We start from the raw sequence: 11,689 nt of genomic DNA, 5'->3' as shown, positions 1-11,689 counted from the left end.
AAGCCTGCTGTGGCTAGATCCATTGGCCACATTTCCAATGAACATGTGTGGGGAATTTCAGAAACAGAACAGGTCCTCATCAATGTGAACAGTCAGCATTCACATTACGCACAAATGACAGTTTAGCATAGTCCACGATACAGTGGAACATGACAGTCTCCAAAAAGAAGGGTCATGGAATTCCTATGCATCTCTTGTTTCCAACATGTAGATTGTGATCAATAGGTTGATTGCAAAGTCTCTGACATTTGATCTCACCATCCATCCCTGTTCCCTCATTGCACACACATCTATCGTCATACTTTCCACGTCCACAATATGACTTCTGTGTGCGGCTAGAAAGAAGTGCATATTTTTTGTCATCATGTTTCAGGTTGGTCAAGGTGGATTATCAATGCAGGGTAGAGTACGTTTTGTGTGTGCAATGCAAATGAATAAGAAATATACAAGGAACTGATTTGTGAAGCCAGTACACTACAGCACAAATAAATATGGGAGGCAATTCAGCCCATTTTGTCAATGGAGACTATCTGCAAGGACAGTATAGCTAATCCCGCAGTTCTGCCTCTTCTTTGTAGATCTGCAGTTTATTTCTTCCATGGCTTGTCTAATGGATTTGTGCAGGATAAGAAAAATTACGGGACGACTGCTAAACTCCAGCAGCTCTCTGGATGTTCCAGAGATGCAGATCCAGAAGGTGACCTGCAGTGTAATCAGCAACACAGTGACATCACCAACTACAAGAACTGGAGTGATTTATGGCCTGTAGATGGCACTTTTCTTATAAAGCAGAGGTTGACTTCCCCTCAATAACTAAAACTGAAACACTTGGAAAGGTGCGCCTCGCCCCAGAATCTGTAAAAAAGGAGTGTGAAAAGTGGTGTAACTTGCCTTCTCCACAACTTCTAGTGGTTAAATAAAATAAAACCCTGACACTCATTTTATAATCAACAAGCAACAACAGTGAACAAACTAATATGCTATTCCAACAAATACAAGTCCCACTTATATAAAATAAAATTTAAAAAATAGAATTTAGTCTCTTGAAATTACAGCCAGGTTATGTGTCTTCTGGAATGTTCTGCACCTTCTCCATCAAATGTTCTGTCAGGAACACCTCCTCTGTTGAATATTCTGCTAGGAACACCTTCTCCATCGAATGTTCTGTCAGGAATATTAACTAGTTGGTACCTTTGATTTAGATGGTGCTTTCTCTAAGACTTAGAGCAGACTGTAAGAGCCAGTGATGCTCTCTTGAGAGCTGAGAACTGTTAATTCTAGCAGATGGCAGTTAATTCTCTAGATTTTCCAACTGCCCTCTTTTTTTACACCCTTGTAGACATATCAATTTCTTACAATTGGATTGGTCCTGTGTTGTCAAAGCCATCAGATTTAAATTTAATTGGTTTTTGTTATCTAAGTGCCTGATTCAAATTGATTGGCTAAAATCAAAACTTGTTGTCTTGATAACAAAACAAAATTGCTGCTTGGTCTGCTAGCTGTACAGTGTTTTGACACAAATGTTTTAAGTCAGGTGCTCTGTGCACCTGCAAACCCACAAGCTGCTGCCCACATATGTCCTTTTTGAATATCTAAGCATAGAAAAAGCACATCACTTTTTAAAGGGACCACACATTGCTTTCCCCCTTAACATTTTATAAACACCAAATTCTACTTCCTGCCTTCCAATTCACAGGTATTCTACCCAACTTCACAACACTTTTAAAGTGTTCTGTGATAATTTCTGCTTCACAGAGAAGACAATAATCAATTTGCAATGACCAATGACGTGGCCAGGATTTGTATTCGATATAGCTGGTAACCGCATATGTTTCACAAGAACAATTCTCTGGTTATTGAGGCTTTAACCCTCTACTACATACGTGTCTGATTAATGCAATTGTCCCTTGTAGGGCCCCGCATCACTCACAAGTGGAGTCTGCAACTTTAGCTAGAAAAAATATAACTTACACTCTGTCCACTCCTGGTGTGGTGCCAGCCATTTCATTTTTTATTTACTTTTGGGATTTTGGGATGTGTTTTGGGATGACAATGGGAGGCAACACAGGTTATGCTTTGCAGAGTGAATCATGGACTCAGCCTGTTAATCTAGCTGACCCCTTCTCCCAACCCACTCCACAAACCTTAAAGTTCTTTTCTCCCTGCACTCCATATCAACCCCATCAGTTCTCAGCTTCCACACTACTCACCCAGTTCTTTTATTTTACTCTAGTCTCTCATATTACCTCCACAGCCTCGGGCCTACAGGCTAACTATGCCGAAGATTGTGATGGACTATCCCTTCATTGAAGCCAGGGTGGTAGTGGTCATCGATTAACCCCTCTCCCACCATAAACCATGACCTCCAATGCATTACTGCCTCCCATTTTTGTAAATTGAGTTTCATCCTTCACAAGCATTCTTCACTCTGTATCCCGGCACTTTATGATTCCCCACAATTGACTTCCCCTACATGTGCATCACAGCAGTGATCCGTGATAACATGCCTTGATTGACAACCCCCAGGATTGACTGTGACCTACTTCCTGTATTGTAGTGGTACAGACACACCCTCGACTCTGAGCAGCCCAAAAGGCTGACTGATCATAACCAAGCCCATGGACTGAGATTGGACAATGCTGACTAACAATGGTCCCCCTAGACTTAACTGAGGACTGGTCCCTTTAGAGTTGGAGACATAGCTATTTGGTTGAGTGTGTTTGCTGTGTACGCAGCTAGTACATGCTATGGATTTGAGATTGGCATAGCATGGTACTGTACCACAACATGTCCACCCCCGCTGGCAACCTGATGAGTTTGCTGGTTAGTGTCTGTGCTGTAAAGCAAGGCTAAGCAAGGCAGAAGTGCTGTGGGCCTGTAAGTTCTGAATGAGGTGGCAGTGCCCAAAAAGTCAAGGTAACAAACAGATGCAGTGAGTATTCACGTAAGGACAAAGTGAGTGAGTATTAAGGAACCCGAGATGCACTCTGTTCCAATGGGTGCCTGCCCCTATGCACAAAGCACTGCAATGAAAGGTGTGCTGGCTCCAAGTGTCATATTGAAGTGGTGAATTGCATTGCAAGTGAATCGGAACTGTGCCATGATGACGTGTTGAGACTGGTGCATATGTAATGTCAACCTCCTTGGATGAAGGGTCACTGCCCATATAATTTGCCTTGAGATATTGGGCAACACTAGCCATGATGAAAGCCCAGAGGATCAAATGGCAAGTTGGAGCTGCTAGGTACCCGCTGACACTTTCATGTCAGGAATTGTCACCATTTGTTTCTCTCCATTGTCCAGTAAAATAACAAATCGAACGTAAATGCAATGAGATGAGATAATCAAGAGATATTGTGGCATAAAAATAGGCCTCTCACTGTCCTCTTGGGAGATTCTTTTTTTCACTATGTAAACCTTGGGTAGAAATTCAGACATTTCCCTTACAATCAAGGATCTTATTTTTCCAATCTTGTCAGATTTTCCCAAATGACTTGCCATTGCCCATCTGGTGTAATTAGGTTAAGATGTTTTATTTTGTGATAGACCTGGACCTAGATGCAGACTTGTAAAGATTCCACAGTGTATTCAAAATGGTGCTTGATCAGGAAGTTCCATTCCCATTCTGACAGATCCTGTTTTCAGGAAGAGGGAATGGTGACAGGACTATGTCTCACAAGCAGGGGAACCAAACTAAGCTGGACCATTTGAACTCAGTGCTACGTTCAAGCAGACTCTATTTTCATTGGAGTGAGAACCTTAAGCTCAGATGTGTGACTTATTTCTAAGAGTATACATTAATGTTTACAAAAGACTGATAAGGTCTGTGGAACTGTCAAGCTGGCAAATTAGTGAAAATGGCCAGCACTTTAAATGTTTAAATAAAAACTAGCCCATTGTGCCTGTGTTGAAAAATATCTGTATTTGCAGTTTCAATATTTGCAGATGCTGGTTGATCAAACATTTAGGGCTGCTGTTGTTCAATTATTACTGCTCGATTGTTTCTAAAAGCTGTACTAACACATCGGGGGTCTGTAAATTCACAGTTTGATTGGCAGCTGTAAGAGTTTATTACAGCATTGGTTGCCTTTAATGTGGGGTTATGAATACAAATGTTTGTTTTTAAAGAGTTTAGATACCTGAGGGGATTTAGTGAAGTACAAGAGACAATTAAAATTTTAAAAATGAATACGGGGTGAGTGGAGACTGTCAGCACAAAGGATGATGTGTGGGGAGCATTGGTTAGCATAAGTTGATGTTAAGTTGGCCAGAGGGCTTTGAGAGAACTTGGGTGTTAATAGGGTTTGTGAGGTGACATGGAACTAATAGTAGCCATGGGGAGGAGTGAGGGGTCATGAGCTGGTGTTAGTTGGCATGGATGTCATGAGGTATGGGTGGGGATAAGGGAGGTATGAGAGTTGAGGGATAGGGTGCCAAATATCTAACAACACAACTGGGATTAAGCACTGAGAACCAAGGTGGACCTTTTAACCAGCTACCCTGAGTACTCAGCAGCTCCTATGGTCAAACTGCACCCTGGCGCAGGGGTCTTAATTCCAGCAGGCACCCAAACCCCTCATCCTGGAATGTTTGGAGTATCTTTTTCCCAAAATGGATGCAGCGAGCCAGAAAATTTCCCAACTTTTCTGAAGTCTTTTACATATTGTAATTGTTTAATATGTGCATGTACACTTTTGTATCTTCAACTGTACTCTCTTAGCATTCAGAGGTATCAGTAACCAACAGCTATGTACAAGTGTTTAAGTAGGCTAGGAACAAAACAGACAATCTCCTGGTGAACTGAGAACTGGAATAAATGATAAAGTGGAGAGGACTAAAGAGGGATAAAAAACATACTTGATATAGTGGTGTCCAGGGATTGTGATTGGGATTGGAACAGATGTGGAGACAGATGGAGAAAGTGGCAGATTATTATAATCAAATGGCTTGGGAAATGTGGGATGTTTGAAATTTGATGTGTGAATAAACACTCAAGACAGAAATTCTGTTTGACTAAATAAAATACAATTAATACTTGTGTTAAATGCACACGTCAAAGAGACTCTTCCAGTCAAGGTTTGAGTTATCTTTTTTCCCTGTAGATCAATGATAAGTTGAGGAAACAGTATTTAGTAAGAAATAATGTTATGATCCTGGTAGAGACCAGCAACATTAATTAATTTATTGATTCATTAGAATCCAAAACCCAGATATTCACAACAAAATGAAGCCATAAGATTTACAGTTTAAAATAAAATAATCTTACAACTCAAGAATTAAAGAACATGAAGAATAATAACAAAACTCTCTCTTCAGCAGTTAGTTAACTTAAAGGTTTTAAAAGTTAATTAATACAGTTACTGATATTGTACATTCAACTTGCTAATTCAACTTTCCTTCGATAACGTTTTACTTACCAAAAGGTTGAGGCCAAAATATTCAATGCTTTGAAGAAGCAGTTAGATATAGTTCTCAGGGCTAAAGGGGTTAAAGGGTGTGGCCGAAAGTGAAACGAAGTAATGAGTCAGATGATCAGTCATATTCATATTGAATGACGGAGCAGGTTTGAAGAGCCAAATAGCTTTCTTCTCCTCCTATTTTCTATGCCTCAATGGAGTCTTATCAGGCTATATGGATTGTGGCAAAATGATGGTAGAATTGGGCTAGAAGTTCAGCAAGGTCCATCTTGAAGTCGTGATCATCTCACTACATCTTCTTCACTTTTTTTAAGTGGTGTAGTGACAGTCATATCAGGCAGCATTGAGTTCCCAACTGATGTTTATGATTGTTTGTTAAACACCTTGTTAACAGCCCAACTCAGAATGAGTTATGATCTTATCAAACCAACCATATAAACTAGCCATCAAAAAAACTCAACAGGGACACCAGTGTGGGTCTTGGTGGGTTTAACTTGCCACTTACTCCAAAAGACCTCCATGATGGACACTGGTGACCAAAATCTTGGGCAACTTCATGTGTAATACCGCATGCAGCCAACATCCACAGTCACTGCCAATGAACCCTCATGGCACATGTCCGATCCACTTACAGGATGACTCTGAACTTCAATGATTGCAACTCGGGCTGCACCAGCAACTATTATTGTAATACTGTGCCACATCCCATCAGAAGCTCCATGATCATGCCTGCACAGCGAAGTACCAATTTCCTCTGTTTGCTGTGTTTGGGTCAAATGTCAGGAATCATGCTGGCCAGCTCTAGACTGACAGCATCTGTCCAGCTGCACAGCTGCCAGATCAGTTCCAGGATCTTGGCTCAGAGACGAGTTACTTTGGGAATGGTGTGTGATTAGACGGGCAGAAATTCTTACCACGAGGCCTCAGTGGGGCAAGTTCGGTAAGATACAGTGAGAAAACACACTGGCCCTCTCAATGAGAATCATTCCAATGACCTTGATGTGATTCCCACTTTGCCAAAATAAGGTTTAGCCCTTAGTTTTAAATGGAAGGACACTAATTTTGAAACTTTGTTCCCTGGTTTTAGACTTCCCCAAAAGGGGAAAATTCCTCTCAGCGACCACCTTGTCAAGTCCCCTCAAAATCTGACGTGTTTCAATTAGGTCACCTCTCATTCTTCTATGTTACAATAGTTATAGGTAGAACCTGCACATCTTTTCTTCATAAGGTAACATCTTCATCTCAGTACAAAGAACAAGAACAAAGAAAATTACAACACAGGAACAGGCCCTTCGGCCCTCCAAGCCTGCGCCGATCCAGATCCTCTATCTAAACCTGTCACCTATTTTCCAAGGATCTGTATCCCTCTGCTCCCTGCCCATTCATGTATCTGTCTAGACACATCTTAAATGACGCTATCGTGCCCACCTCTACCACCTCTGCTGGCAATGCGTTCCAGGCACCCACCACCCTCTGCATAAAGAACTTTCCACGCATATCTCCCTTAAACTTTTCCCCTCTCACCTTGAAATCGTGACCCCTAGTAATTGAGTCCCCCGCTCTGGGAAAAAGCTAAATGAGTGAAATTTTTATGAGCTGTTTGCAATGAAATTATATCATTTCTTCAGGAAGGAAATCAAAATTTTACACAGTACGCCAGATGCAAATTCACTAAGACCCCATACTGGAGTAGCAACTTACCTCCACTGTTACACTCAACACCCCCTTGCAATAAATGACAACATTCTATTTCCCCTCTTAATCACTAGCTATACCAGTATATTGAGATTTTTGTTGTTCATGTATCAGGGTCTCCAGATCTCTCTGTATGTAGAATTCTGCAGTCCCTTTTCATTTAAATAAAATGCTGTGTTTCTATCCTTCCTGGCAATGTGGACAAATTTACATTTTCCCACATCGTACTGTCAATTTTCGCCCACGCACACAACCAATTTAAATCCGTGCAACTTGAAGTGGAATCTTGTAAGCTTCCTGGAGCTTAGCCCCATAATTTTTAAAGGTTGTCAGGTTTCCCCTCGACTCTACTCCTGGGCATTCCAAGTTCTCACCACCCTCTGAGTGAAAAAGAGTTTTCCTCAAATCCCCTCTCAACCTCCTGCCCTTGTTATTGATCCTTCAACTAAGGGGAACAGTTATTCCCTATCCACTCAGTCCATGCCCTTTATAGACCTCAAACGGGTCCCCCATCTTCCTTCCCTGTGCAACAGAAAACAACCTGAGCCCATCCAGCCCCTTTTCATCATTAAAATGCTCCAACCCAGGCAACATCCTGAATCCTCTCTGCACCACTCCAGTACAATCACATCCTTTCCTTTAGTGTGGCAATCAGAACTGTGCATAGTACTCTGGCTGTGGCCTAACCAAAATTGTACAGCTCCAACATAACCTCCCTGCTCTTATTAATTATTGCTGCAACTGATAAAGGCAAGTGTCCCTTATATTTTCTTAACCACCCTATTAAACTGTCCTGCCACCTTCAGGTATCTGTGAGTAAGCACCCCAAATCCTCTGTGTTTTCCAGTGTCTTGCCATTCACCTTGTCTTGTGTCTTCTCTCAAACTACATCACCTCACACTTTTCAGAGTTAAATTCCATCTGCCACTGATCTGCCCATCTGATCAACCCTTCTATATTTTTCTGTAACCTAAGGCCTTTTTCCTAACGAGTAACCACCTGGCCAATCTCTGTGACACAAACTTACTTATCATCCCCACAACCCTTTCCCACCAACACACACACACACACACACACACACACACACACACACAAATCTATATCATTTACATGTCTCTCAAACAATGAGGGACCCAGCACTGATCCCCCTGGTATGCCACTGGGCACTAGACTTCAGTCACATAAATGGCCTCCACTACCACCCTCTCTCTTAGAAACATAGGTAATAGGAGCTGGAGTGGCCTTTTGAGCCTGCTCTGCATTCAATATGACCATGTCTGTTCATCCTACTCAGTACCCTGTTCCCAATTTCTCCCCATACTCTTTGATCCTTTTAGCCTCACAAAATATTTCAAACTCTTTCTTGAAAACATTTAATATTTTGGCATCAACTGCATTCTGTGGCTGAGAATTCCAATGGCTCACAACTCTCTGGGTGAAGAAATTTCTCTCCATTCCATTCCCAAAAGGCCCATCCATACCCCTAGACATTGACCTCTGATTTTGGACTCCCTGGCCATCAGGAACATCCTCCCTGTGTTCACCCTGCCCAGTCCAGTTAGAATTTTATAGTTTTTCATCAGGTCCCCTCTCATAGTAAACAGTGATGAAGCAGGCTAGTGAGGCCAATTTTGGGCATATATCATCAAGTCACCCTGGATCCCATTTGACTTTACAATCATAGAATCCATACAGTGCAGATAGAGGCCATGTGGCCCATTCAGTCTGCACTAATCCTCCAAAGTCCATCCTACTCAGACCCACCCCATCCCATAACACCTGTATTCACCATAACTAATCCAACTAGCCTGCACATCCTTGGGCACTATGGGGCAAATTAGCATGGCCAATCCACCTAACCTGCAAATCTTTGGACTGTGGGAGGAAACCGGAGCACCTGGAGGAAACCAGGGGAGAATGTGCAAACTTCGCACAGATAGTCATCCAAAAGCTGGAATCAAACCAAGGTCCCTGGCACTGTGAGGAAACAGTGCTAACCATTGTGCCAATCAACAACTTTCTTCTACTTTCTTTATTAGCCTGCCATGTTGGACATTGTCAAAGACTTTGTTGAAATCCAAATAAACCACATCAAATCATCTACATATCTGACCACCTTCTTGAAAAATTCAATTGGGTTTGTTGGGCATGACCTCCCTCTAACAAAGCCATACTAACTCTGATTAAACCTTGCCTCTGCAAGTGGAGATTAACTCACTCCTTCTCTCCAATAGTTTCTCAACCACTGATGTGAGACTCACTGGTCTATAATTCTCTGGTTAATCAGTGCCACGTTTCTTCATATAAGCCGTCCTGCTATCCTCTGGCATCTCACCTGTCGCCAAAGAGGATTTGAAAATTTGGGTCAGAGCCCCTGAAATTTCCGCCCTGGCCTCCCACAGCAGCCTGAGATACAATTCATCGTGACCAGGGGATTTGTCAACTTTTAAGCCTACCAACGCCTCAAACACCTCCTAAGTTCCCACGATTCTTACATCTTCACTCACTATCAGATGCTACAGCTTCTATTCAGCAAATGTTGGGATGACTCCTGAGATATCTGAGAAGACCTGGCCCATGATACCTGTGTTCAGCAATGCACACCTATAACACAGTCCAATGAGGGCATCAGACCACTGAAGACCATGTTCAGTAGCTCAGTCACAGTGATGCACTGTGCTTTAGGAACAGACTCTGGGTTCATTGGGACCTACACAACCACACCCAACAAAGGTGTGAGGAATTTGCAGGTGGGGAGAGGAAGGGACTGAATGCTTCTTACAAAAGGATGAAGAAGAAACGGCTGAACTGAAATGGATGTTCTAGCTGTGGATGGCAGGGCGACGGCATGACACACTAGACAGGCCTGTGGTAAACAAATTGCGGCCATATTCCAGCCAGACTGAGGTTCCTGCAAGATCTCTTGAACTGCTCCTCGATAAAGATATCAGTGTAAATGCCAGCAGAATGGAAGATACTTTCCAGTCCAATCTACATTCCCATGATCTCTGGCATCTGGAAATATGGCCGAAAATATTGAAAGAAAAATGCTGATATCCAGATACATGCAATCTGGGAAGGTACATGTGTGATTTGAAATGAAAACATTTGTAAAGCCACACACTGAACATGTTTCCATAGACACACATCATCTACGTTGATTGGTCAGGAGGTATATCTGAGGTACTGAATACAGTTTCTTTTCCCATGGTTTTATCCTTTGAAAAGATATAACTGTGCTAGAAGCAATTCAGAGAAGGTTCATTTAACCCTGTGTGGAAAGTTTGGACAGGTTAGGCCTGCACCACCAAAGTTTATAAGATTAAGAGGTGATTTTGTTGAAACATATAAGATCCTGACAGGGTGACTACTTAGAGGCCATGGAGGAGACTAGAACTAGGGTCACATTTAAGAATTAATCTGTCTCCGTTTTAAGATGAAATGAGGAGAAGAGTTTTCTCTGAAGGGATTGTCCATTTGCGGATTTCTCTACCACATAAACAGAGAAGGCTGAGTCATCGAATTAATTTAAGACAGGATAGATTTAGATAGATATTCAATATCCAGTGACTGCGCAAGTGAAATAAAAATCATTAAGAAGGGAGGCCAGAAATACAGGCAAGGCAACAGGGCATAAAAATTGGCCAAAAAGCAAAGGATGCTGGAAATGCCTGATCCAAGATAGATACACAAGAGACAATTCTGGCTGTGGACAAGTCACTGTAAGATTTAAGCCCACTCAATTGAAAACCAGAGAGACACCAGAACACATCAGGAAGTGTGAAAAGGCAATTCAACTCTTCTTGACAAAGAAACAACATCAGAGATAGCAAGAAATGCAGGTGCTGGAGTCAGAGATAACACAGTGTGGAGCTGGAGGAACACAGCAGGCCAGGCAGCATCAGAGGAGCAGGAAAGTTGACTTTTCCAATCAGGGCCCCTTCTTCAGAAATGGGGAGGGGCAAGGGAGCTGGGAAATAAGTAGAGAGAGGAGGGGTGGGGCTGGTGAAGGTAGGTGGGATGGTGATAGGTGAGTGCACGTAGGGAGTGGTGGGGATTGGTCAGTGGGATGGGACGGGTGAATAGATGGGAGAGAAGATTGACAGGTTGTGTCAGGTCAAGGAAGCAGGGATGAGAAGGAGGGTTGGATATGGGATGAGGCCAGGGGTAGGGGGATTTTAAAACTGGTGAATTCCATGTTTAGGGCATCAGGCTATAGGCTCCAGAGGTGGAATATGAGGTGTTGCTCCTCCAGGTTGTGGGTGGTGTCAATTTGTCGCTGGAGGAGGCCCAAAATGTGCAGGTGAACCTATGTCTGATATGGTAGTTTGTTTATCGCCTTGAATGGAGGTGAAGGGCGAGGTGTAAGGGCAGGTGTAGCACTTCCTGCGGTTGTAGGGAAAGGTGCCGGAGCTTGGTGGGGTTAGTGGGGAGCATGAGCGGACAAGGGAATTGCGGAGAGAGTGATCCCTACGAAAGGCAGATAGGGGTGGGGAGGGAAATATCTCTTTGGTTGTAGGGTCGGATTGTAGGTGGCAGAAGTGGTGGAGAATGATACGCTGGATGCGGAGGTTGGT

This window comes from Rhincodon typus, chromosome 10, assembly GCF_021869965.1.
Source record: "Rhincodon typus isolate 14 chromosome 10, sRhiTyp1.1, whole genome shotgun sequence".
NCBI classification, from domain to species: Eukaryota; Metazoa; Chordata; class Chondrichthyes; order Orectolobiformes; family Rhincodontidae; genus Rhincodon; species Rhincodon typus.
This window is presented reverse-complemented; position numbering follows the sequence as displayed.